Raw genomic sequence first — 25,211 nt, 5'->3', positions numbered from 1 at the left:
GTTAGTTACCTGGCCCAAAATGTCAATAGTGTTTAGTTTGAGAAATTCTGATTTAAAGAAAATTTAAACTGCAGGGCTAAATTTTTAAATCTTGGCTGAAGTTATGGTTAGAACACTAAGGAATTTGATGATTGGCTTAAAAGAGTCTTTTATGTCTTATAACTCTAGGACTGTCATAGTGTAAATCAGGTTCAGAGTCTGATCCAACAAGTTATTAAACTGTGTGCAGTGCAGGGTGAACTCAGAGCTTCATCAGATTTCATAGGTGTTATGTTGGGTTATTGATTGGGAAAGAGTAAGATTCCAGGAATTGGAATCATGACATGGAACCATTTGAATGACTCCAGGTATTCTTAACCTGTGATTTGTACTGAGCCTCCCTTGCCAGCAGAAGTAACCCTTCTTCCTTTGAGTGATGCTTAAAGATGTTGTAATGACTTCAGCTTGTTGAGTGATAGCTATTTTTATTCCATTCCCACCACCTTTTGGCCTCTAGACCAATAGTGAGAGTCAGATCCTAGGAAGTTCAAGGCTCTAACTTCATGATGAAAGGAAAGTTTTGTGCATCAAAAGAATTGCAAGAATTTTACTAGTTTGTTAGCAAAAACCTATGCAATTGATATGAAATCAAATTGAAAGAGGTGCTGGACCGGGAAAGGAGGAATCTAATTTTAGTTTGGGCTGAATCAATTAATGTAGATTCATCTATGAGAGATTTTAGATTTGGTTCTTGCTCAAGCAGCTAGGAGTGGTTCTAATTGTCTGCTTGTTTGACTGAAATGTGGATTCAGTAGTGACCTCCATTGAGTAAAGTTGAGATGCCAAACTTGGGGAGTTAGGAATGTTGGGATGGATTTATTTTCTGCAGCTGGCTTCCTTACTCTCTAAGAACGTCCCCCAAGACAGGGCACAGACAAACAAAAAGACAGCAGTAACCTCTGCAGACTTAAATGTCCCTGTCTGACAGCTTTGAAGAGAGTAGTGGTTCTCCCAGCATGCAGCTGGAGATCTGAGAACGGGCAGACTGCCTCCTCAAGTGGGTCCTTGACCCCTGACCCCCGAGCAGCCTAACTGGGAGGCACCCCCAAGTAGGGGCAGACTGACATCTCACACGGCTGGGTACTACTCTGAGACAAAACTTCCAGAGGAAGGATCAGGCAGCAGCATTTGCAGTTCACAAAAATCTGCTGTTCTACAGTCTCCGCTGCTGATACCCAGGCAAACAGGGTCTGGAGTGGACCTCTAGCAAACTCCAACAGACCTGCAGCTGAGTGTCGTGTCTGTTAGAAGGAAAACTAACAAACAGAAAGGACATCCACACCAAAAACCCATCTGTACATCACCATCATCAAAGACCAAAAGTAGATAAAACCACAAAGATGCAGAAAAAACAGAGCAGAAAAACTGGAAACTCTAAAAAGCAGTGCGCCTCTCCTCCTCCACAGGAACGCAGTTCCTCACCAGCAACGGAACAAAGCTGGACGTAGAATGACTTTGACGAGTTGAGAGAAGAAGGCTTCAGACCATCAAACTACTCCAAGCTACAGAAGGAGATTCAAACCAAAGGCAAAGAAGTTAAAAACTTTCAAAAAAGTTAGACGAATGTATAACTAGAATAACCAATACAGAGAAGTGCTTAAAGGAGCTGATGGAGCTGAAAGCCAAGGCTCGAGAACTATGTGAAGAATGCAGAAGACTCAGGAGCCGATGCAATCAACTGGAAGAAGGGTATCGCTGATGGAAGATGAAATGAATGAAATGAAGCGAGAAGGGAAGTTTAGAGAAAAAAGAATAAAAAGAAACAAACAAAACCTCCAAGAAATATGGGACTATGTGAAAAGACCAAATCTACGTCCGATTGGCGTACCTGAAAGTGACGGGGAGAATGGAACCAAGTTGGAAAACACTCTGCAGGATATTATCCAGGAGAACTTCCCCAATCTAGCAAGGCAGGCCAACATTCAGATTCAGGAAATACAGAGAACGCCACAAAGATACTCCTTGAGAAGAGCAACCCCAAGACACATAATTGTCAGATTCACCAAAGTTGAAATGAAGGAAAAAAATGTTAAGAGCAGCCAGAGAGAAAGGTCGGGTTACCCACAAAGGGAAGCCCATCAGACTAACAGCCGATCTCTCGGCAGAAACTCTAGAAGCCAGAAGAGAGCGGGGGCCAATGTTCAACATTCTTAAAGAAAAGAATTTTCAACCCAGAATTTCATATCCAGCCAAACTGAGCTTCATAAGTGAAAGAGAAATAAAATACTTTACAGACAAGCAAATGCTGAAAGATTTTGTCACCACCAGGCCTGCCCTAAAAGAGCTCCTGAAGGAAGCACTAAACATGGAAAGGAACAACTGGTACCAGCCACTGCAAAATCATGCCAAATTGTAAAGACCATCGAGGCTAGGAAGAAACTGCATCAACTAAAGAGCAAAATAACTAGCTAACATCGTAATGACAGGATCAAATTCACACATAACAATATTAACTTTAAATGTAAATGGACTAAATGCCCCAATTAAAAGACACAGGCTGGCAAATTGGATAAAGAGTCAAGATCCATCAGTGTGCTGTATTCAGGAAACCCATCTCACATGCAGAGACACACATAGGCTCAAAATAAAAGGATGGAGGAAGATCTACCAAGCAAATGTAAAACAAAAAAAGGCAGGTGTTGCAATCCTAGTCTCTGATAAAACAGACTTTAAACCAACAAAGATCAAAAGAGACAAAGAAGGCCATTACATAATGGTAAAGGGATCAATTCAACAAGAAGAGCTAACTATTCTAAATATATAGGCACCCAACACAGGAGCACCCAGATTCATAAAGCAAGTCCTGAGTGACCTACAAAGAGATTTAGACTTCCACACAATAATAATGGGAGACTTTAACACCCCACTGTCAACATTAGACAGATCAACGAGACAGAAAGTTAACAAGGATAACCTGTAATTGAACTCAGCTCTGCACCAAGCAGACCTAATAGACATCTACAGAACTCTCCACCCCAAATCAACAGAATATACATTTTTTTCAGCACCACACCACACCTATTCCAAAATTGACCACATAGTTGGTATTAAAGCTCTCCTCAACAAATGTAAAAGAACGGAAATTATAATAAGCTGTCTATCAGACCACAGTGCAATCAAACTAGAAGTCAGGATTAAGAAACTCACTCAAAACCACTCAACTACATGGAAACTGAACAACCCACTCCTGAATGACTACTGGGTGCATAACGAATTGAAGGCGGAAATAAAGATGTTCTTTGAAACCAATGAGATCCAAGACACAACATACCAGAATCTCTGGGACACATTCAAAGCAGTGTGTAGAGGGAAATTTATAGCACTAAATGCCCACAAGAGAAAGCAGGAAAGATCCAAAATTGACACCCTAACATCACAATTAAAAGAACTGGAAAAGCAAGAGCAAACATTCAAAAGCTAGCAGAAGGCAAGAAATAACTAAAATCAGAGCAGAACTGAAGGAAATAGAGATACAAAAAACCCTTCAAAAAATTAATGAATCCAGGAGCTGGTTTTTGGAAAAGATCAACAAAATTGATAGACCGCTAGCAAGACTAATAAAGAAGAAAAGAGAGAAGAATCAAATAGATGCAATAAAAAATGATAAAGGGAATATCACCACTGATCCCACAGAAATACAAACTACCATCAGAGAATACTACAAACTCCTCTATGCAAATAAACTAGAAAATCTAGAAGAAATGGATAAATTCCTGGACACATACACCCTCCCAAGACTAAACCAGGAAGAAGTTGAATCTCTGAATAGACCAATAACAGGCTCTGAAATTCTGGCAATAATCAATAGCTTACCAACCAAAAAGAGTCCAGGACCAGATGGATTCATAGCCGAATTCTACCAGAGGTACAAGGAGAAACTGGTACCATTCCTTCTGAAACTATTTCAATCAATAGAAAAAGAGGGAATCCTCCCTAACTCATTTTATGAGGCCAGCATCATCCTGATACCAAAGCCAGGCAGAGACACAACCAAAGAAGAGAATTTGAGACGAATATCCTTGATGAACATTGATTCAAAAATCCTCAATAAAATACTGGCAAACCGAATCCAGCAGCACATCAAAAAGCTTATCCACCATGATCAAGTGGGCTTCATCCCTGGGATGCAAGGCTGGTTCAACATATGCAAATCAATAAATGTAATCCAGCATATGAACAGAACCAAAGACAAAAACCACATAATTATCTCAATAGATGCAGAAAAGGCCTTTGACAAAATTCAACAACCTTCATGCTAAAAACTCTCAATGAATTAGGTATTGATGGGACGTATCTCAAAATAATAAGAGCTAACCATGACAAACCCACAGCCAATATCATACTGAATGGGCAAAAACTGGAAGCATTCCCTTTGAAAACTGGCATGCCCTCTCTCACCACTCCTCTTCGACATGGTGTTGGAAGTTCTGGCCAGGGAAATTAGGCAGGAGAAGGAAATAAAGGGTATTCAATTAGGAAAAGAGGAAGTCAAATTGTCCCTGTTTGCAGATGACATGATTGTATATCTAGAAAACCCCATTGTCTCGCCCCAAAATCTCCTTAAGCTGATAAGCAACTTCAGCAAAGTCTCAGGATACAAAATCAATGTACAAAAATCACAAGCATTCTTATACACCAATCACAGACAAACAGAGAGCCAAATCATGAGTGAACTCCCATTCACAATTGCTTCAAAGAGAATAAAATACCTAGGAATCCAACTTACAAGGGATGTGAAGGACCTCTTCAAGGAGAACTACAAACCACTGCTCAATGAAATAAAAGAGGATACAAACAAATGGAAGAACATTCCATGCTCATGGGTAGGAAGAATCAATATCGTGAAAACGGCCATACTGCCCAAGGTAATTTATAGATTCAATGCCATCCCCATCAAGCTACCAATGACTTTCTTCACAGAATTGGAAAAAACTACTTTAAAGTTCATATGAAACCAAAAAAGAGCCCGCATTGCCAAGTCAATCCTAAGCCAAAAGAACAAAGCTGGAGGCATCATGCTACCTGACTTCAAACTATACTACAAGGCTACAGTAACCAAAACAGCACGGTACTGGTACCAAAACAGAGATACAGATCAATGGAACAGAACAGAGCCCTCAGAAATAATTCCGCATATCTATAACTATCTGATCTTTGACAAACCTGACAAGAACAAGCAATGGGGAAAAGATTCCCTATTTAATAAATGGTGCTGGGAAAACTGGCTAGCCATATGTAGAAAGTTGAAACTGGATCCCTTCCTTACACCTTATACAAAAATTAATTCAAGATGGATTAAAGACTTACATGTTAAACCTAAAACCATAAAAACCCTAGAAGAAAACCTAGGCATTACCATTCAGGACATAGGCATGGGCAAGGACTTCATGTCTAAAACACCAAAAGCAATGGCAACAAAAGCCAAAATTGACAAATGGGATCTAATTAAACTAAAGAGCTTCTGCACAGCAAAAGAAACTACCATCAGAGTGAACAGGCAACCTACAAAATGGGAGAAAATTTTTGCAACCTACTCATCTGATAAAGGGCTAATATCCAGAATCTACAATGAACTCAAACAAATTTACAAGAAAAAAAAACAACCCCATCAGAAAGTGGGCGAAGGACATGAACAGACACTTCTCAAAAGAAGACATTTCTGCAGCCAAAAAACACATGCAAAAATACTCATCATCACTGGCCATCAGAGAAATGCAAATCAAAACCACAGTGAGATACCATCTCACACCAGTTAGAATGGCCATCATTAAAAAATCAGGAAACAACAGGTGCTGGAGAGGATGTGGAGAAATAGGAAGACTTTTACACTGTTTTTGGGACTGTAAACTAGTTCAACCATGTGGAAGTCAGTGTGGCGATTCCTCAGGGATCTAGAACTAGAAATACCATTTGACCCAGCCATCCCATTACTGGGCATATACCCAAAGGACTATAAATCATGCTGCTATAAAGACACATGCACACGTATGTTTATTGCGGCACTATTCACAATAGCAAAGACTTGGAACCAACCCAAATGTCCAGCAACGATAGACTGGATTAAGAAAATGTGGCACATATACACCATGGAATACTATGCAGCCACAAAAAATGATGAGTTCATGTCCTTTGTAGGGACATGGATGAAACTGGAAATCATCATTCTCAGTAAACTATCACAAGGACAAAAAACCAAACACCGCATGTTCTAACTCATAGGTGGGAATTGAACAATGACAACACATGGACACAGGAAGGGGAACATCACACTCCGGGGACTGTTGTGGGGTGGGGGGATAGGGGGAAGGACAGCATTAGGAGATATACCTAATGCTAAATGACGAGTTAATGGGTGCAGGAAATCAACATGGCACATGGATACATATGTAACAACCCTGCACATTGTGCACATGTACCCTAAAACAAAGTATAATAATAATAATAAAAAGTTTCCATTCCAGTGAGTGTGTAGTGATAGCAGGTTGTTGTAATTTCCATTTACCTGCTGACTAAAATTGCTGCATTTTTTTTATGTGCACATTGGCAATTTGCGTATCTTCTTTTGTAAAGTTTGCTTAATTATAAAGGGGTTATCTGTCTTTAAAAAAAAAAAAAAAAGAACGTCCCCCAAGATAGGTGTTCTCTACTACCTTTAAGAAAATACAACAGTGAGAGAAATGCTGGCATCCTTTAAAAGTACTGTAGTGGCTGTCTTCTCTGGCCTTGGTATGAATGTAAGAGATGCTGCTACAAAATGAGCTTTCTGAATTTAGTGGAATCCTGGAATGGCAGAGGCAAATAACAGACCTTTTTTTTTTTTTGAGACAGAGTCTTGCTCTGTCGCCAAGCTGAAGTGCAGTGGTGAGATCTCAGCTCACTGCAACCTCCACCTCACGGGGTCAAGCGATTCTCCTCCTTCAGCCTCCTGAATAGCTGGGACTACAGGTCTGCACCACCATGCCCGGCTAATTTTTGTATTTTTAGTAGAGATGGGGTTTCACCACGTTAGCCAGGATGGTCTTGATCTCTTGACCTCGTGATCTGCCTGCCTTGGCATCCCAAAGTGCTGGGATTACAGGCTTGAGCCACTGCGCCCTGCTGCGAGTAACACAACTTAACCATCAGACTCAAAATAGACATGCTTAATATAGTATGTGAATTGATTCAGGGGTTCCTAGGACTGATATAGAAGGGTAGCTCACTAAGGTCTTGATCTAGATACTGGAAGTAAGCAAACAAACGAAAAGAGAACACTTTAGGTCCAATGAATGTAGTATTGATTTTAGGTCTCCATAATGTCTAATACCTATAACTTTATCACTTTACATATCTAGAACTCCTTGAAGAAAAAAGAGGCAGCATATCTTCCTTTAAGGAAGGACCTTGTGATAATATCACAAGTAGGCACAATTAATTTTCTTCATAGCCTTCCCTAAAGAAAGGGGTCTTTTATTATTTACAAGCATAACTGTTAATCAGAAGGCAAATACTGAAAGCTTTCAGGAGTTATTGGAATCCGAGCTAATGATAACTCCCAGTGACTCAGGACACCATTGTGTTCCATGAGGCAGATGGGAGCTTGTGGAAATCAGGCCTGGAATGGAGCTTTGACTTGAAATTATTTCACAGTCCATGAATTTGTACTGTGGTTAGTATCTTGTTTCTTATTGCATGTTTGGAATAAATATGTTCAACAAGTGGAAGAATCCCCAAATTAGTTCCCATATCCATGGGTTAATGGACTTTATGGTAGGAAGAGCCAAGTGTAACCTCCCGAAGTTCTTTTTACCAAAGCAGTCTCACATCCTGAATCTCAGAGATTAGTGCCATATTAAAGACTTGAAAGGTTGAGCCTGCTAACTCTGGTTTTACCTATGCAGAAAATAGATATATTTTGGAGAATGATGGTGTATTATCATAAGCTGCTTCTACCACTCCAGTTGTATCTTTTTTTCGACATGTGGTCTCTTTGCTGGAAACAGAACCTGGCAACTTGGTAGTTAACTATTGATCTATCAAATGCCTTACTGAATCTAATTAACAGAGAACATCAGAAATACCCAGCAGTGTAGGACACTGTCATCATATTGCCTCCATGGTTAGGTCAGCATTTTGTCTCTGTGCCATCATTTAGTCTGTAGGGATTTTGTTCATCTCACTATCCCACAGTATATTATTCTGGTCCCCTACAGTGATGACATCATGCTGATTGATAGGACATTGTAATAGAGAACTAGCAGGCACCTTAGATCCTCTGTAAAGACACTAAAGACACAGCTGATGATGGGACATGAAGTCCATAAAAAATTGGAGGACCTGAAACCTTAGTGAAGTTTCTGAGGTAACAGTATTTTGGGATATATTGGGATGTCCTTTCTGAAGTAGAAGATAAGCTATTGCATCTTGTATTCACTGCTACCAAAAAGAAGTGCAGTAACTGGGGGGTCTCTCTGGGTTTGAAGTCAGGATGTACTAAATTTTAAGTGTACTGCTCCAACCTCTTGACTCAACAATCTATACAAACTGCCATTTGGTTGCTATGTGGAATTTGTGGCAGGCTCTGACAGGAGAATCACAGTGAAGCCTCCTTCATTTTAGAGCTAACCGCATCTTCTCTGAGAAAGCTACTGGCTTTGTTGTTATATGTGATAGAGAACAAATTTCTAAATACTGGATACCAGTGACATGAGCATGCATAGCAGTGTTACATCATCAAATAAAAGCAGTATACCTGGGATTGGGCAAAATGGAAGTACTGAAAACACATGTACATTAAGCAAGCAAGAGGCTCTTTTCTTTTTTTTTTTTTTGAGTCAAGATTCTTGCTCTCGTCGCCCAGGCTAGAGTGCAGTGGTGCGATCTTAGCTCACTGCAGCCTCCGCCTCCTGGGTTCAAACGATTCTCCTGCCTTAGCCTCCCAAGTAGCTGGGATTACAGGCACTTGCCACCACATCCAGCTAATTTTTGTACTTTCAGCAGAGACGGGGTTTCACCACGTTTGCCAGGCTGGTCTCGAACTCCTGATCTCAGGTGATCCACCTCCCTTGGCCTCCCAAAGTGCTGGGATTACAGGTGTGAGCCACTGCGCCTGGCCACAAGAGGCTCTTTCTATACTGTGATTCCTTTCACAACCCCACACCCATGGTTTTATTCCTGGGGAGTCTGCTGTGTTCTTGGTTAACAGGTGGTTCTACATAATGTGTTGGCATCTGTCAGACTAAGAGCAGACTCTGGTAGAAACAGCCAGTTGCCTTCTAATACTTTTTTTTATCCTTTAGAAATAAAACTCTTGTTTTTTAGCAGGGTAATTGTCTAAGAGACTAGGAGACTCCCTTGCTTTTGGGTGTAATCATGTGACAAGGCTTTGGCAAGTGATATGTAAGTGAAATTGTTCTTCCAGAAATTCTCCTTAAAATATTCTATACCTTCCTCCTTCTCTTCCTCCTCCTTCTCTCCCCCCTCCTTCTCTCCCTCCTCCTCCTTTCTTTTCTTCTTTTTTTAATTTGTGCAGGGGAGCATAGGGTCTTGCTCTGTTGCCCAGGCTGGAGTGCAGTGGAGCAATCTTGGCTCACTGCAGCCTTGACCGTGTAGGCTCAAGCAATTCTGCCACCTCAGCCTCCTGTGTAGCTGGGGCCACAGGTGTGTGCCACCACACTCAGCTAATTTTTGTGTTCTTTTTGTAGAGGTGGAGTTTTGCCATGTTGCCCGGGCTGGACTGGAACTCCTGGGCTCAAGTGATCCTCCTGCCTCAGCCTCCCAAAGTGCTTGGGATTACAGGCATGAGCCACTGTGCCCAGCTTCCTTCCTTCCTTCTTGATTTCTACTTGAAACATGGATATGATGTTTGGAGCTCTAGCAGACATATTAAACCGTGAGAACAAGGGTCTAAACCTGTAGATAGTGGAGTGATAAACCTGAAGAAGCTGGATCTTTGAGACCATAGATCTGACATTGATCCTCAATGTTGTCTTTGAGACATCTTTTATATGAAAGGAAATACACTTTTATCTTGTTTAAGCTATTAATGTTTTAGGTTTTCTGTCATATGCAGTGGAACATAATCCTAGTGGAGACACTGAATGCTTAGATGGATAACGTGCCATTCTCTGAGATAGAGAATGGAGGGAGAGAAGATACAGATTTTGTAGAAATAATAGAAAATCCCAATTTGGTCATGATTAATTTGCTGTGTTTATGGAAATGCTTAATAGGGGGTACAAACAGCATTGGGAGCTTGAGAAATACTCTGTTTTATCTGTTACGAGAAGGAAATGATTGTCTTCAGGAGAGTAAAACGTTAAGGAAAACAGCTGGTAGTAAAGTATATTATAACCAGCCTCGTAACTTGTTTGGACAGATAAACAATCTGTAATTCTTTTTGCGGGATAGGAAGTTTGCGTTTCAGAAGAGTTGAGCAGAAAACACACGGCTTGGATTATCTGTGCTGTAGATGCTCCAGGGTGAACTTTGAGTTGCAGATGGGAAGTTAGAGATGGGAAAAAAAAAAACAGAAATTTGTGGAGAAGACAGCATTGTAGGCAGGGGACATGTTTAAACTGTATTTGGGAAGAAGAAATTTGTCACCTGTATTTGTGTAATGAGAAAGGCCTAATTGATTTTGAAGGCACAGGTTGCTGGAGAACTAAGGATTTTTGTAGCTTCTCCTTTATTGACTTAGGGTTAGGGAATACATTGATAGGGACACATTGAATGAGTTTTAATGAGAAATTTATGTGTATCATGTCCAGTTGCATTATGCAACATACAAATTTCTCGTTTAAGGAAAATTAACATAATAGCCTTTGCTGTTTTTCAATCAATAACTTTCCTCCCTAGTTTAAAAATGTTGTATTTTAAAAATCTGTGCTGAAACTAAGCACTTGCTATGTACTAGTCTTATCTTCAATTGGAGGAAAACATAAATATAACTTAGACATAGTGAAAGTGGTACAGTAAGTCATAGTAGAGAATTGTGTTTTAGATTTTCAGTTGTCTTTTTATTCTGAAAGGATCAATGTTTTATAGATACTACCAATATATTAATGTTTTTAAAGCTGGTTCCAAGAAATTTGTCTGAAATTTTAATGTGGCAGTGTTTTCTCTGCTGAATTATCAAGGGAGGCTAAATATTCTGTGGTACAGTGGTAATACATTTTCATAATACCTTGATAGGCATAGATAATACTGCAGAAATTGCCAAAAACCAGCTTCTTTTTTTTTCTCCCGTCTGTCCCTCCACCTGTGTTCTTTCCTGCCACACGTCTTCACCGCCTCCTTCACCCCCTCCTTTGTTGTAAACTTATTTTCTTAGAATTATGTAATAAGCATGTCTTTGTAAATTTTCAGTTTGGTTCATGATAACTGTAACTAGTTCAGAAAGAGGTTTCTCATTCTACATCATACAAAATAAAAGTATTTATGAAGTAGCCGGGAGTTCTTTGCCAGCAGACAAGTTATTGAGGCTTAGTTTAAATTGGTATAATTTAAACTGGTATAGTTTTCCTAACAAGGTAATCTATCTGGAGGAGATTTTGGTCTGCTTTTCAGATCAGCAATCATAGTGTTGTGCCATCTAGTGGTAGATGTATGTATTTCACATTTTTTGTTGGTTTACCATGCCTGGAAGTTTGGAGCCAGGAGGGACCTAAGATCACTTTACAGGTGGGAGACCAAGGCTCAGAGAAGTTAGAGGATTTGCTTAAGGTCACCACTTAGTGACAGAGCTAAGATAAGCCTCAGATCTCCTGATTACCAATGTAGTATTCTTTTCAAAACATGGCAGTGTTTTTCTTGAGGACTTTCTTAGATTAATTTGAGTATATAAACCATGGGAAGGTATTTATATTTTAGATGATTTCTGTTTATTCATAATTACTGTTGATAGCTTTAATGTAGTGGTGTTTTAATAGGCCCTTGTACTCAGAAGTTAAGGGAAATGGATATCATATTTACCTTTGATAAGACACAGTAGTTTTCTTTAAGTAGTTAAATAAGTGCTTGTGAGAGAGGGTTGAGCTTGTTTTCCATTTGTTACAGTGAGAACAAATATTAATTATTGTGCCTTTGAGCTTGCCCTTGTATGATCTAGTTTTTTCCCATTGAAAAGGAACTATTAGGAGAGAGGGCCCTAGGACTAAACTTATCTGTTAGGGTCATACTCAGATTAAGTTTTGTGTTGAAAAAAGAATCAATTCTGACAGTGCCTTCTGGTCCCTCCTCACCCTACCCTGGCAACTAAAGGTTGCAAATCAGGCAAGCAGTAAGCTTCAAGGACACAGAAGTTTTAAGCAATCTTAAAGGTTGTTGGAATAAGCATGAAGAACATTGCCCTGGGAAGAGGTTTAGAGCCAATTGATATCAGAACACCAGCTATTGGACTGGAGAAGTATTTAAGTACTAGATTGAGGATGACTTAGATTTGTATTTTTGTTTTGCCACTGATGCTCCAGTATTGCTTCTTTTGTAATTTCCTTTCTGTTTAAACACCTTCCTTCAGCCAATCTTCAATGTTAGTGTTTTGTTTTGTTTTGTTTTTGGTCCAAGAATGTCTAGATTTTTCTTTCATTCCTTAAGGGTATTTTCGCGGGAAATAGAATTCATAGTTGATAGTTCTTTCAGCGCTTGAAAAATGTTGTGCTGCTTTCTTCTGTCCTTCATGGTTTCTGATGAGAAATTTGCTGTCATTTGAATTGGTGTTATCCTGTAGGTAAAATGTTTCTCTCTGGCTTCTTTCAATACTTCTTTGTTTTTAATTTTCAGATGTTTAATTATGATGTATCTTAGTGTAGATTTCTTTGAGTTTATCCAGTATGAGATTCACACAACTTCTTGAATATGTTTGGTGCTTCACCAAATTTGGGAGTGTTTTAGCCATTATTTGTTTGAATATTCTTTTAGTTCCCCTCTTCCTCTTCTTTTTTCTGGGACTCCAGTGATATGAATAGTGGATCTTTTGTTATGGTCTATGGACCTCCCGTGGGTCCCCAATGTTCTTTTCTTTATATTTTAATTTGTTTTCTCTCTGTTGTTCAGACTGGGTAAATTCTACTGATTTCATCTCAAGTTCACTGATTCTATGCTATGCCATTTTCACTCTACTATTGAAATCATCCAGTGAGATTTTAATTTTGGATATTTTATTTTTTAGTTTTATAATTTCTGTTTGATTTATAACATATTTCTGTGCTGATCTTTCTATTTTTCATTTGTTTCAGAGAGTTTATGATTTAATGTATTTTTAAGGTAGCTGCTTTAAAATCTTTGCAGATAATTCTGACATCTGATTCATGTCTGTGTTGGCATCAGTTGTCTTTTTGTCATTTAAGTTGTGATCTTTTCTGGTTCTTGGTGTGATGGGTGCTTTTTTACTATATCCTGGACATTTTGGCTGTTACGTTAGTTTTTGTGTTTAGAGTTAGTGTGTAGACCATAGTCTAATTTTGTAGGCTGTTGTTCCAGTGGCAGTTTAATTTTCAGAGCCTTTGCAGTGTTATTTTGATTTTCTTGGTTATTTGGTTTTGTTTATTTAATGCTGGGGCCATTAAATATAGCCCTTCTGTCACCTCAGGCAGCACTAGAGCTCCCACTGGTGCTGCCTGAGGTGGCAGAAAGCATTCCCCAGGCTGAGCTGTTTAATGTCTCTTGGTGGGGGAGGGGACTCTCAGGCTACAGGGACAAAGAGGTTTTGCTGGACCAGGCTACTTTGTGTGGCACGATGTTCATTATTGGTGCTATTTCACTGCCCTGATGTCACTGGGGAGAACATGAGAGATTCTGACTCATGAGGACAAAGAGGCTCCCTGGGCCAGACTGCTTGTTACAGTGGAGTCTCTCTTACTGGTGTCCTCTGACTACCCCAGTGTTTCTGGATTGTGGAGGGAATTCTTAAGCCCATAGAAACAAAATGTCTGCCGAGGTCACTTGATACAGCGAGATACCTCTTGCTGGTGCAGGCTGGACACCTCAATATCTCTTGGTTGTGTAGGAGAGCCTCAGGTCTGTGGTGACAGAGGCTTCCCAGGCCATCCTGCTTATTCTGATGGGGTCTCTCTTGCTGGTGATTCCTACTCACATGGTATCTCTCTTTGAGGGAAGGGAGTCAGAGCCAGGAGTGAAGGAAAGTGCTTTCCCTGGCTGCTTATTATCATTGTGGCTGTCTGTCACTTGCTCATGGTTCTGGGCTTTCCCTGTGTTGTTAGTGGAACTTCTGTTTGATCTGGGAGATGAGTGAGCCTACCTTGGCTGCCTTCTGTTGTTAGCTTGGGGATTGGGACATGCTAGGCCTGGGTTGCCTTCTTCTGTTTGGTAGAGATACGTAAGATGTCCTGCCATTGTGTTGTTCCTCCATTTCGAGGGTTACAAAACAGTTTACTTTCTTCTTACCACCTTTCAGAGTTCTCCTTTGGTTGCCTCCTGTTTTATTTATAGGCTTATACTTAGTGGGGAAGAGCAAGAAGAAATGAGTTTATACCATTGTGTCTGATCAGAGATTCATTAAAGAAAATCGTTTATTGAGATATAATTTACATACCATAAAGTTCTTCCTTTTAAAATGTAAAATGCAGTGGTTTTAGTATATTCAAAGAGTCCATTATCACTATTTATTTATTTGTTTATTTATTTTAAACTTTAAGTTCTGGGATACATGTGCAGGACGTGCAGATTTGTTACATAGGTAAACATGTGCCATGATGGCTTGCTGCACCTATCATCCTGTCACCTACATATTAAACCCCACAAGCATTAGCTATTTTATCCTGATACTCTCTCTCCCCTCTCCCACCTCCCCCAAACAGGCTGTGGTGTGTGTTGTTCCCCTCCCTATGTCCATGTGTTCTCATTGTTCAGCTTCCACATACAAGTGGGAACATGCGACATCACCACTATTTACTTAAAATATTTCATCACCGCAAAGAAACCCTATATCCATTAGCAGTCACTCCCTTTACCCTCTTAAGCCCTTGTCAACCATGAATTTACTTTCTCTCTTTGAATTTGACTTTTCTGCGCATTTCCTATAAATGGATTCATACCAATATGTAGCCTTTTGTGTTTGGTTTCTTTCAATTAGCATACGGTTTTCAAGGATTATCCATGATACGTAGCATGTATCAGTACTTCATTCCTTTTTTTTTTTTTTTTTTGAGATGGAGTCTTGCTCTGTCGCCCAGGCTGGAGTGTAGTGGTATGATCTTGGCTCACTGCAACCTCCACCTCCTGGGTTCACGCCATTCTCCTGCCTCAGCCTCCTGAGTAGCTGGGACTACAGGAGCCTGCCACCACACCCAGCTAAGTTTTGTGTTTTTAGTAGAGACAAGGTTTCACCATGTTGGCCAGGATGTTCTCGATCTCTTGACCTTGTGATCTGCCTGCCTTGGCCTCCCAAAGTGCTGGGTAATATTACAGGTGTGAGCCACCGCACCCAGCTTTCATTCCTTTTTATGTTCAAATAATATTTGATTATATAGATATACTCAGCTTTTTTTTTTTGAAGGATATTTTCTCTGGGTATAAAATGTTCGGTTGTTTTTTTTTTCCTTTCAGTATTTTAAAGATGTAGCTCCACTGCCTTCTAGCTTGTACTGTTTATAATGAGAAGTCTGCTGTCATTCTTATATTTGTTACTCTGCACAATGTATCTTTTTTCTCCAGCTGTTTTTAGATATTTATCTTCATATCTAAGTAATTTATTATGATATGCCTTTGTGAGTTCTGTGTGTTCTTCGTGTTTGGGATTTGATGAGCTTCTATGATCAGTGTGTTTATAGTTTGCATCAAATTTGGAAAAGTCAAATTTCATTAAATTTGGCCACTATTACTTCAGATATATCTCTATCCCCTCCATTCCATGCTGGGACTCATGACTCCTGTTACATGCATATTAGGCCACTAGAAGTTGTTGCACAGCTCTGTTTTTTTTTTTTTTTTTGTCTTTTTCCCAGTCTGTTTCTCTGTTTCATTTTGGAAGTTTCTATCACTGTAACACCATTAACCTTTTTTTCCTTGTAGTGCCTAATTCATTAACTATATCCAATATATTTTTTACATTTATATTCCTCAGAATATGCAACATAATGATAATTTAGAATATCTTTATCTACTAATTAATACCTGCATCATTTTGGAGTCTATTTCAGTTGATTGATTTTTGTCCTTGTGGCCCATACTTTTCTGCTTCTTTTCATGCCTAGTGATTTTTGTTTGCATGTTAGACTTGTGAATTTTACTCTCTTAATTGCTGGATATTTCTGTGTTCCTGTAAATATTCTTGAACTTCGTTCTGAGATGTAATTAAGTCACTTGGAAATAGTTTGATCTTTTTGAGGCTCGTTTCCCAGCTTTGTTAGGTAGGTCTACTACAGCAGCATTTTATCTAGGGTTAATTTTTCACACTGAGGCAATACCCTCTGGGTTCTCTGCGTGATGCCTAGTGAATTATGCAAGTTTTTTTCGTTTTTTCCTCTTGGCTGTTGGGAACAAAAACAGTCCCTGGCTTTGTGTGATTTCTAGGGATTGTCCTTTCTGTTCCTTTCGTGTGCTTCATTCAGCCTTCTGCAGGTCTCTCAACTTCTTTCTCCCTGTTAATCTCTCTTCTCTTTGATACTCTCTGAACCCTAACCTCTTTGGGTTCCCTAGATTCCCAACTCAATTGCTTCAGTTTTACCAGGACTTCTCCTGGATTTTCCTTGATTGAACTGCGGTCTAGAAACTGCACCCCCTTCTCACCACCCCCACCCCAGCTAAGCATCTAGATCCTGCATGGAAACTCTTACCAAGAAGTAAGATGGGGCAATTATAGGGTTCAGATAATTTGTTTTCTTTCCCTCTGGGTTCACTGTCCTCTGTTGCCTGATGTCAGGTGTCTGAAAACCATTGTTTTGTAGATTTTGTTTTTTTTTAGTTATTGTAGGTTGGAGGGTAAATTCAGACCTTGTTAATTCACCTTGGATGAGGTAGAAGTCCCTAAGATAATGATTTTGGACAATTTTTTTTTTTTTTTGAGATGGCGTCTCGCTCTGTCGCCCAGGCTGGAGTGCAGTGGTGCAATCGCAGCTCACTGCAAGCTCCGCCTCCTGGGTTCATGCCATTCTCCTGCCTCAGCCTCCGGAGTAGCTGGGACTGCAGGCACCCGCCACCACGCCCAGCTAATTTTTTGTTGTTGTTATTTTTAGTAGAGACGGGATTTCACCGTATTAGCCAGGATGGTCTCGATCTCCTGACCTCTTGATCCACCCGCCTCGGCCTCCTAAAGTGCTGTAATTACAGGCATGAGCCCCTGCGCCCAGCCAATTTTGGACTATTTTATTATGTAGCTAGTTTGAGAATTACTGAATTATTTTGATCAGAGAAGTTAGGGTGAAGAACTTTGATTTTGCAGAGCTTATTTCTAGACTGCCGGAAACTTGAACATGACTCGGAGTGAAGTGAAACAGGAAGCAGGGAGATGATGAGGCTGCTGCTGTTACCCAGGTGAAGATGATGGGAGTTTGAACTACTAGAGTGATTGTGAATGATGCTGGGGGTAGGAACACATTCGATGCATATTTGGAGAAGGGACTTGATAAGACTTTCTTTTCTTAAATGTTGATGTACAACCATATAGTTTTCACAGCATTCCAGACTGCCAACCATTCTTTCTTCACTGCTGTTAAAGAAGACATTTTAATTCAGTAAAATGATGCAGTCTGAAGAATTTCATCAAAATGCTAGATCATATGTTTAGTTTTAATTTCAGTTTGTATTCATTTCTCAGTTTTTCTTAGTGTTGACATTCTCTAGATTGCTGGATTTATACATTCTCAATGAACTGTGAGTTTATAAGGATTAAAGCTGTGTAGCTGCTATTTATTATTTTTAATGACATACCTTGTTCGCTATGTATTCTCATCAACTTAAAAATGCCTTTTTTTTTTTTGAGATGAAGTCTCGTTCTGTCACCCAGTGATTGTATTTTTAGTAGAGACAGGGTTTCACCATGTTGGCCAGGCTGGTCTCGAACTCCTGACCTCAAGTGGTCCGCCTGCCTTGGCCTCCCAAAGTGCTGGGATTACAGGCATGAGTCAGTAAAAATGCATCTTTTTCACTTCTGTAAAAGCCTATGGGCTCTTTGCTAAGTTTAAGTCTGGGAAAAATAGCTTGTGTGTTCCAAATAAACCTTTTGAATAATAGGAGATTGTACTGGAAAATCAGAAAATCACATTACATTCCTACCTAAATTTTTAAATAACCACAAAAAAGGCTTATGTCAGTTGAAACAAACAGACTTCTCTCATTAAATGCTAAATGGATCAAATATGAAAGCCTTTTGTAGAATGATTTCCTGCATGCTTTCTTTTCAGTGAATGAACAGCTTTTATTTTCCTTATCTTTTGAAAGTTGGTCTATACTGGCACAATTAGATCTACTTATTTTGGTGAACTTTGATTTTCTGGCTGTCTTGGCATTATAACACAGGTCTTCTAGAGAACATGAAAATAACATTTAAAAAAAAATCATTTGCTCAAAAGCAGATTTTCCAAATCACAAACGGGAAACTTGGAACTTGCAAATTGAATATGGCCTTCATCTTAGTTCTGTCTTTGAACAGGTTTCTTTAGATCGGCTTCTATTCTATTAAAATGAGTAAATCAATGCATGTATCCAAGAGTCTGATTTTCTAGTGTTGTGCTTTTGCTTTAGCCATTTCTTCTGAGATGATATTCTTAATGAAGAAGAGAGAAGAACAGGTGCTAGGTACAATGCTGAAGTTCCATGCAGATTGTTTTGGGATAGAATGGAACAGAAGCGCTGGTGCCAGTGTCAGTAATGTGTATATAGCATGTTTTGACCAAGACTTTTATCCTCAGGAAATTTTGATTATTATTGGGAAATTATAATTGGACTTATGCCAATATTGATGAATTTTTTGGGGGAAATATTTTCTGGAGGAACTCCTTAAGCAATATTTTAATATAATTTCCATTTTCTCCATTTTTGTTTTTATTCTACTGCAATTGTTTTTATTGAGAGTTTGTCAATATATATCAGACTGTTAATTTAAAATGGTTGCATTTTGTAGTATGTATCTGTAACTAAAAAAAACTAAGTTAATTAAATAAAAAATGGATATAAATACACTGGGTAACCGACATAGGATCCAAAAATTGCATGTACTGAGCTGACTAAAGAAATTTAACAGGGATAAAACTTGAGTCTGGGCCGGGCGCGGTGGCTCACGCTTGTAATCCCAGCACTTCGGGAGGCCGAGGCAGACAGATCACGAGGTCAGGAGATCGAGACCACGGTGAAACCCCGTCTCTACTAAAAGTACAAAAAAATTAGCCGGGCGTGGTGGCGGGCGCCTGTAGTCCCAGCTACTCGGAGAGGCTGAGGCAGGAGAATGGTGTGAACCCGGGAGGCGGAGCTTGCAGCGAGCCGAGATCGTGCCACAGCACTCCAGCCTGGGTGAGAGAGCGAGACTCCGTCTCAAAAAAAAAAAAAAAAAAAAAAACTTGAGTCTGAAAAATCTTTTGTACAGGTACAGAACAGCATTAAACATGTTTTAAAAAGGGATTTACATGTTTCATTCCAAAGTAACTCCAGTAAATCAAGAGTCCTGTGGCCACCAAGAGACCTTATATAACACCATTCTTCATTGTTAATAACATAATTGTCTAGAACAATAATAGTTTTCTTCTCTACACTGTATTATTCAGACCGGCTCAGTAATCTCAACTATTATGTTCAGGTTCGAGTGCTATTCTGAGAAACATGCACCTACTCATACTGGTGTATATTTTACATGCACATTAACTTAAATTCTTCCTCACAAGAGCTCTAAGAGTTAGGTAATAGTATCTTCATTTTTTGTATGGGGGAAATGAAGTACAGAGAAGTAATGTAATTTTCCCAGGGTGGAATGGTGGAACTGGACTAGAGTATAGGTAACCTGGATCCTGAGTCCATGTTCTTAACCCTGTTTCATATGTATATAAAACCTCACGTGACAGGTCGCAATCAAAATGCAGATAAATATTAATTTCTCAGTTTTGACAACTCCTGGGCTCAAGCAGTCTTCTTGCCTCAGCCTCCCAAATTGCTGGGATTACAATAGCATGCCCCTATGCCTGACCAACATCCTGCTTTTAATTCCTTTGGAAATATACCCAGAAATGGGATTGTTGGAACATATGATAGTTCTATTTTTAATTTTTTGAGAAGCCTTCATACTCCATACCTCCATATTCCATATTTTCCATAGTAGGCACACCATTTGACATTGCCACCAACAATGCACAAGGGTTCCAGTTGAGTCTCGAGTAGCTGGGACTACAGGTTTGTGCCACCATTCCCAGCTAATTTTTGTAGAGATGGGGTCTCAATATGTTGCCCAGGCTGGTCTCAAACTTCTGGCCTCCTCGCTCCTGGGCCTCCTAAATCCCTGGGATTACAGGTGTGAGCCAGTGCACCTGGCTTTACTTTTTGCTTAAAATTTTCTGACTAAATCTCCTTTTTGTAGACAGACATACTTTGGTTTATTGTTCTTTGCTTATTATTTATTATTATTTGTTTATTGTGCCTTACAGATATTGCGGGTGGGTTTTTTTTTTTTTTTTTAACAAATTGAAGATTTGTGGCAATCCAATGTTGAACAAATCTGTCAGCTCCATTTTGCCAACAGCTTGGGCTCATTTTGTGTCTCTGTGTCTCATTTTGGTGATTTTCACAAGTTTTCAAGCTTTTCTATTATATGTATTTTGGTGATATGTGATCAGTGATCTTTGATATTACTGTTTTGTTTTGGCATGCCACAAACTACACCCATGAAAGGTGGCAAATTTAATCCATAAATGATTTATGTATTCTGACTGCACCACTGACCACCCATTCCATCATCTCTCTCCCTGTCCTCAGGCCACTCTATTCCTTGAGGCACGCCGGTATTGAAATTAGGTTAGTTGATGACTTACAATGGCCTTTAAGTGGTCAAGTGAAAGGAAGAGTTGCGTATCTCTCACTTCAAATCAAAATCTAGAAATGATTACGTTTAGTAAGGAAGACATGTCAAAAGCCAAGATAAGCCAAGAGCTGGGCCTCTTGTACCAAACAGCCAAGTTGTGAATGCAAATGATAAGAAAATGAGGCAGCATTATTACCAATATGGAGTCTGAGTGGTTTGGATAGATGAAATTAGCCACAACATTTTCTTAAGACAAAGCCTAATCCTCAGCACAAGGCCCTAACTCTCTTCAATTCTGTGTAGGCTGAGAAAGTTGCAAAAGAAGTTTGAAGCTGGAGGTTGGTTCATGAGGTTTAAGGAAAGAAGCTGTCTGTATAACATGAAAGTGCAAGGTGAAGCAGCAAGTGCTTATGTAGAAGCTGCTGCAAGTTATGCAGAAGATCTAGCTAAGATGATGAGGGCAGCCACACTACAGTAACAATGTAGATAAAACAGGCTCTGTTGGAAGAAGATGCCATCTAGGATTTTCATAGCTGGAGAGCAGAAGTAAATGCTTGGCTTCAAAGCTTCAAAGAACAGGCTTACTGTCTTTTTAGCAGCTAATGCTGCTGGTGACTTCAAATTAAAGCTGTTTCTCATTTACCATTCTGAAAATTCCAGTGCCTTTAAGAATTATGCTAAATCTACTCTGTCTGTGCTCTGTAAATGGAACAACAATGCCTGGATGACAGCACATCTATTTATGGCATGGTTTACTGAATATTTTAAGCCCACCGTTGACAACTACTGCTCATAAAAATATTCCTCTCAAAATATTACTACTCATTGACAGTGCACCTGATAACATAAGAGCTCTGATGGACATGTATAAGGAGATTAATGTTGTTTTCATGCCTGCTAACACAACATCTATTCTGCAGCCCATGGATCAAGAGTCATTTTGACTTTCAAGTTTTACTATTTAAGAAATACATTTCATAAGCTTATAGCTGCCATAGATAGTGATTCCTCTGATTGAATCTGGGCAAAGTAAATTGAAAGCCTTGTGGAAATAATTCACCATTCTAGATGCCATTATAACATTCATAATTCATGGGAGGAGGTAAAAATATGAACCTATTAACCAGGAGCTTAGAAGAAGTTGATTCCAACCCTTATGGATGACCTTGAGGGGTTCAAGACTTTAGTGGGGAAAGGAACTGTAGATGTGGTGGAAATAGCAAAATAACTAGTGTTAGAAGTGGAGCCTGAAGATGTGACTGAATTGCTACAATCTCACGATAAAACCTTTAACGGATGAAGCTTTGCTTCTTATGGATAAGCAAAGAAAATGGTTTCTTGAAATGGAATCTACTTTTGGAGAAGATGCTGTGAATTTTGTTGAAATGACAAAGGATTTAGGATATTACATCAATTTAGTTGATAAAGCAGCAGCAGGGTTTGAGAGGGATGATTTCAATTTTTGAGAGAAGTTGTGCTGTGGGTAAAATGCCATCAAACAGCATTGCATGCTATGGATAAATTTTTTGTGAAAGAAAGTGTCAATCGATATGACAAACTTCACTGTTGTCTCATTTTCAATAATTGCCGCAGCCACCACCCTAATAAGTTAGCAGCCGTCAACATCGAAGCAAGACATTCTACCAGCAAAAAGATTACAACTTGCTAAAGCCTCAGATGATTGTTAGCATTTTTTAGCAATAAAGAATTTTTAAATTAAAGCATGTACATCTTTTAGACATAATGCTGTTGCACACTTAATAGACTACACTATAGTGTAAACAACCAAAAAATTTGTGTGACTCACATTATTGCAATATTCACTTTATTGCTGTGGACTGGAACCAAACCTGCAGTATCTCCCAAGTATGACTGTAATTGTTTCCAGATCCTCTACTAGTTTCAAAGAACTCAATCTATCAAAGTGCCTCTTACAGTAGTGTAGTCTCATTTAGGTTCTTATAAGGAATACACACCAATTCTAGCTTCAGTAAGAGAAAGAAATATTGTCAGAATGCCTCAGACATTTGCTGACAGTTGCTACAGTTTATTAGAGGTAGAATCTGGAAAAGAGTATTTTTTCAGGAAAAGTGAGATGAGGATAAAGATTTGTAAATAAAGATGTTTATTGTAGTATTATTTATAATAGTGAGAAACTAGAAAATGTATGTTCAACAACATTAAAGGCCCTTTGTAAAATATTAATAAGCCAGTGTATAAAGTTAGGTTCAGTGTGGTATTCATTCTGTAGGAAAAAAATATATATATATATTTATGCAAGAAACCTAGGAATAAATGGATAGTACAAAATGTTAATAATAATTGTCTCCAGGTGTGGGATTATGGGTGATTTCTTCTTTATATTTTTATGTATTTAAAATTCTTTCTGCACTTAACATTACTTTTATAATTAGTGAAAGTTAATATGATTGGGCTGGGTACGGTGGCTTACACTATAATCCTAGCACTTTGGGAGGCTGAAGTGGGTGGATTGCTTGAGTACAGAAGTTCAAGACCAACTTGGGCAATGTGGCAAAACCCTGTCTCTACAAAAAATATGAAAATTAGCTGGTTGTGGTGGTCTGCACCTGTAGTCCCAGCTATTTGGAGGCTGAGGTAGGAGGATCGCTTGAGTCTGGGAGGTCAAGGCTGCAGTGAGCCATGATTGTGCCACTGTACTCCAGTCTGGGCAACAGAGTGAGACCCTGTCCAAAAAAAAATTAATATGATAAATATTTCTTGAGCCTAAAATACATTGGGTATGGCTTTCAGAACTGAATAAACAATATAGGGACATGATTAAACATGATAGAATAAGTACATTAATTTATCTCTTTAAAAAGAAGGGAGCAATAAACTTAAAACAATTTCAGTCAGTACCAATGAATTTATTAAAGTAAACATTTTACTCAGTATAGACTATATGCCAGGAATTCAGTATGCCAGGTGCTTGGGGAAACAAGTTGGTTACTGAAAGGAAGTAAGCTTGCTGTCATTTCTTCCAGAAAGTTTTGTATGGTCTTTCTATCATTGAGCTTATTATGATAACATAACTGAAATTATCAGTTCATTTGTTTGTTTCCCCGAATTGATTACGAGTTCCTTTAGGATAGGGACTATGTCTTTTTCATTTGTGTACCTCCAACACCTAGCAATTTGTTTCATTAACCCTGCTTGGGATGTCGTAAGTGAGATGCTTGAGGTGGATTTTGAAGAATGAGTGCCTATGAGAAAAAGTTGGTTTACTCTTAACAAAATCCTTCATTCCCCTATAACAAGAGATAGATAAGTTATTGTACTGCTGCAATTATTAATTTTAATTGAGAATATTTTTATTTTGTCTTTTTCAAATGGATTTTGGTTTGACCTCGTTTCAGAATACAGTTCTGAGTTGGTCAATAAAGTGAATGTCACTTTCCATTTATATTTTAAACATAAAAATTTGGCCATAAATTGATTGCACTTTAGGTGAGGGGCAAGGGAGAAGTTGCATTCATAGAGATGAGGTTCAGAAGTAATACTGGATGATTTTTAAAGTATATTAACAAAATGAATTTGTTGTGAAGACTTCCTCAAGTTAGGTATACAAAACAAATAATCAGAATATTGTTGCCTTCATTTCATATGAACTAGGACAACATGTAGAATATGCAAGCAACATGAAGATCTTAGAAAACTATAGCAAGAATTAGTTTAGATTTAACATGTACCTTCCATCCCCAATTTACTCACAAATTACATCCCCAAAGTTCAATGGTAAGTTGATTCCTTCTTTGGTGTCACAGGATAATTTGATAACAACAGTGATAGAGATCTGTGGTTTTCAACCCAGGGAACATTTGGCAACATCTGGGGACGTTTTTCATTGTAACATCTTGCTGGTGGTAGAGGGTGCTACTGGAACCTGGGAATTGAGACTAGGAATACTGCTAAACATCCTACAATGCACAAGTCAATCCCCATTCCCCCAAAGAAGTATCCATCTGCAAATGTCAGTAGTGCGGATGTTGGGAAACCCTGTCAAAACAATGGTCAAGTTCCCAGGCCAGCCTCAAAAACTTTAACCAGTAACAGTATTTATAGCCCATAACTGAAACTTAGTGTTAGCGATGCCATTTCATTTGTTACTTAAAATTATTTCATCTCCATAGAAAAGTTCTTCTTAAATTTCAATTTGGGATTAATTTCCTTATTGGGGCACAAAGGGCAGTTACTCCCATAATGTGGTAGAGAC

At 39.0% G+C, this 25,211-nt stretch overlaps 1 protein-coding gene across 5 annotated transcripts in view; it reads left to right on the top strand.

Moving 5' to 3' along the window:
- Positions 1 to 25,211, top strand: part of SBF2 (SET binding factor 2) — a 530,998-nt gene that overhangs the window by 81,109 nt on the left and 424,678 nt on the right. The window lies entirely within an intron of this gene.

The sequence above is a fragment of the Nomascus leucogenys genome, chromosome 15 (assembly GCF_006542625.1).
Source record: "Nomascus leucogenys isolate Asia chromosome 15, Asia_NLE_v1, whole genome shotgun sequence".
In the NCBI taxonomy this organism is placed as follows: Eukaryota; Metazoa; Chordata; class Mammalia; order Primates; family Hylobatidae; genus Nomascus; species Nomascus leucogenys.
Note: the sequence above shows the minus strand (reverse complement) of the source record. Positions and strands in the feature narration are given on the sequence as shown.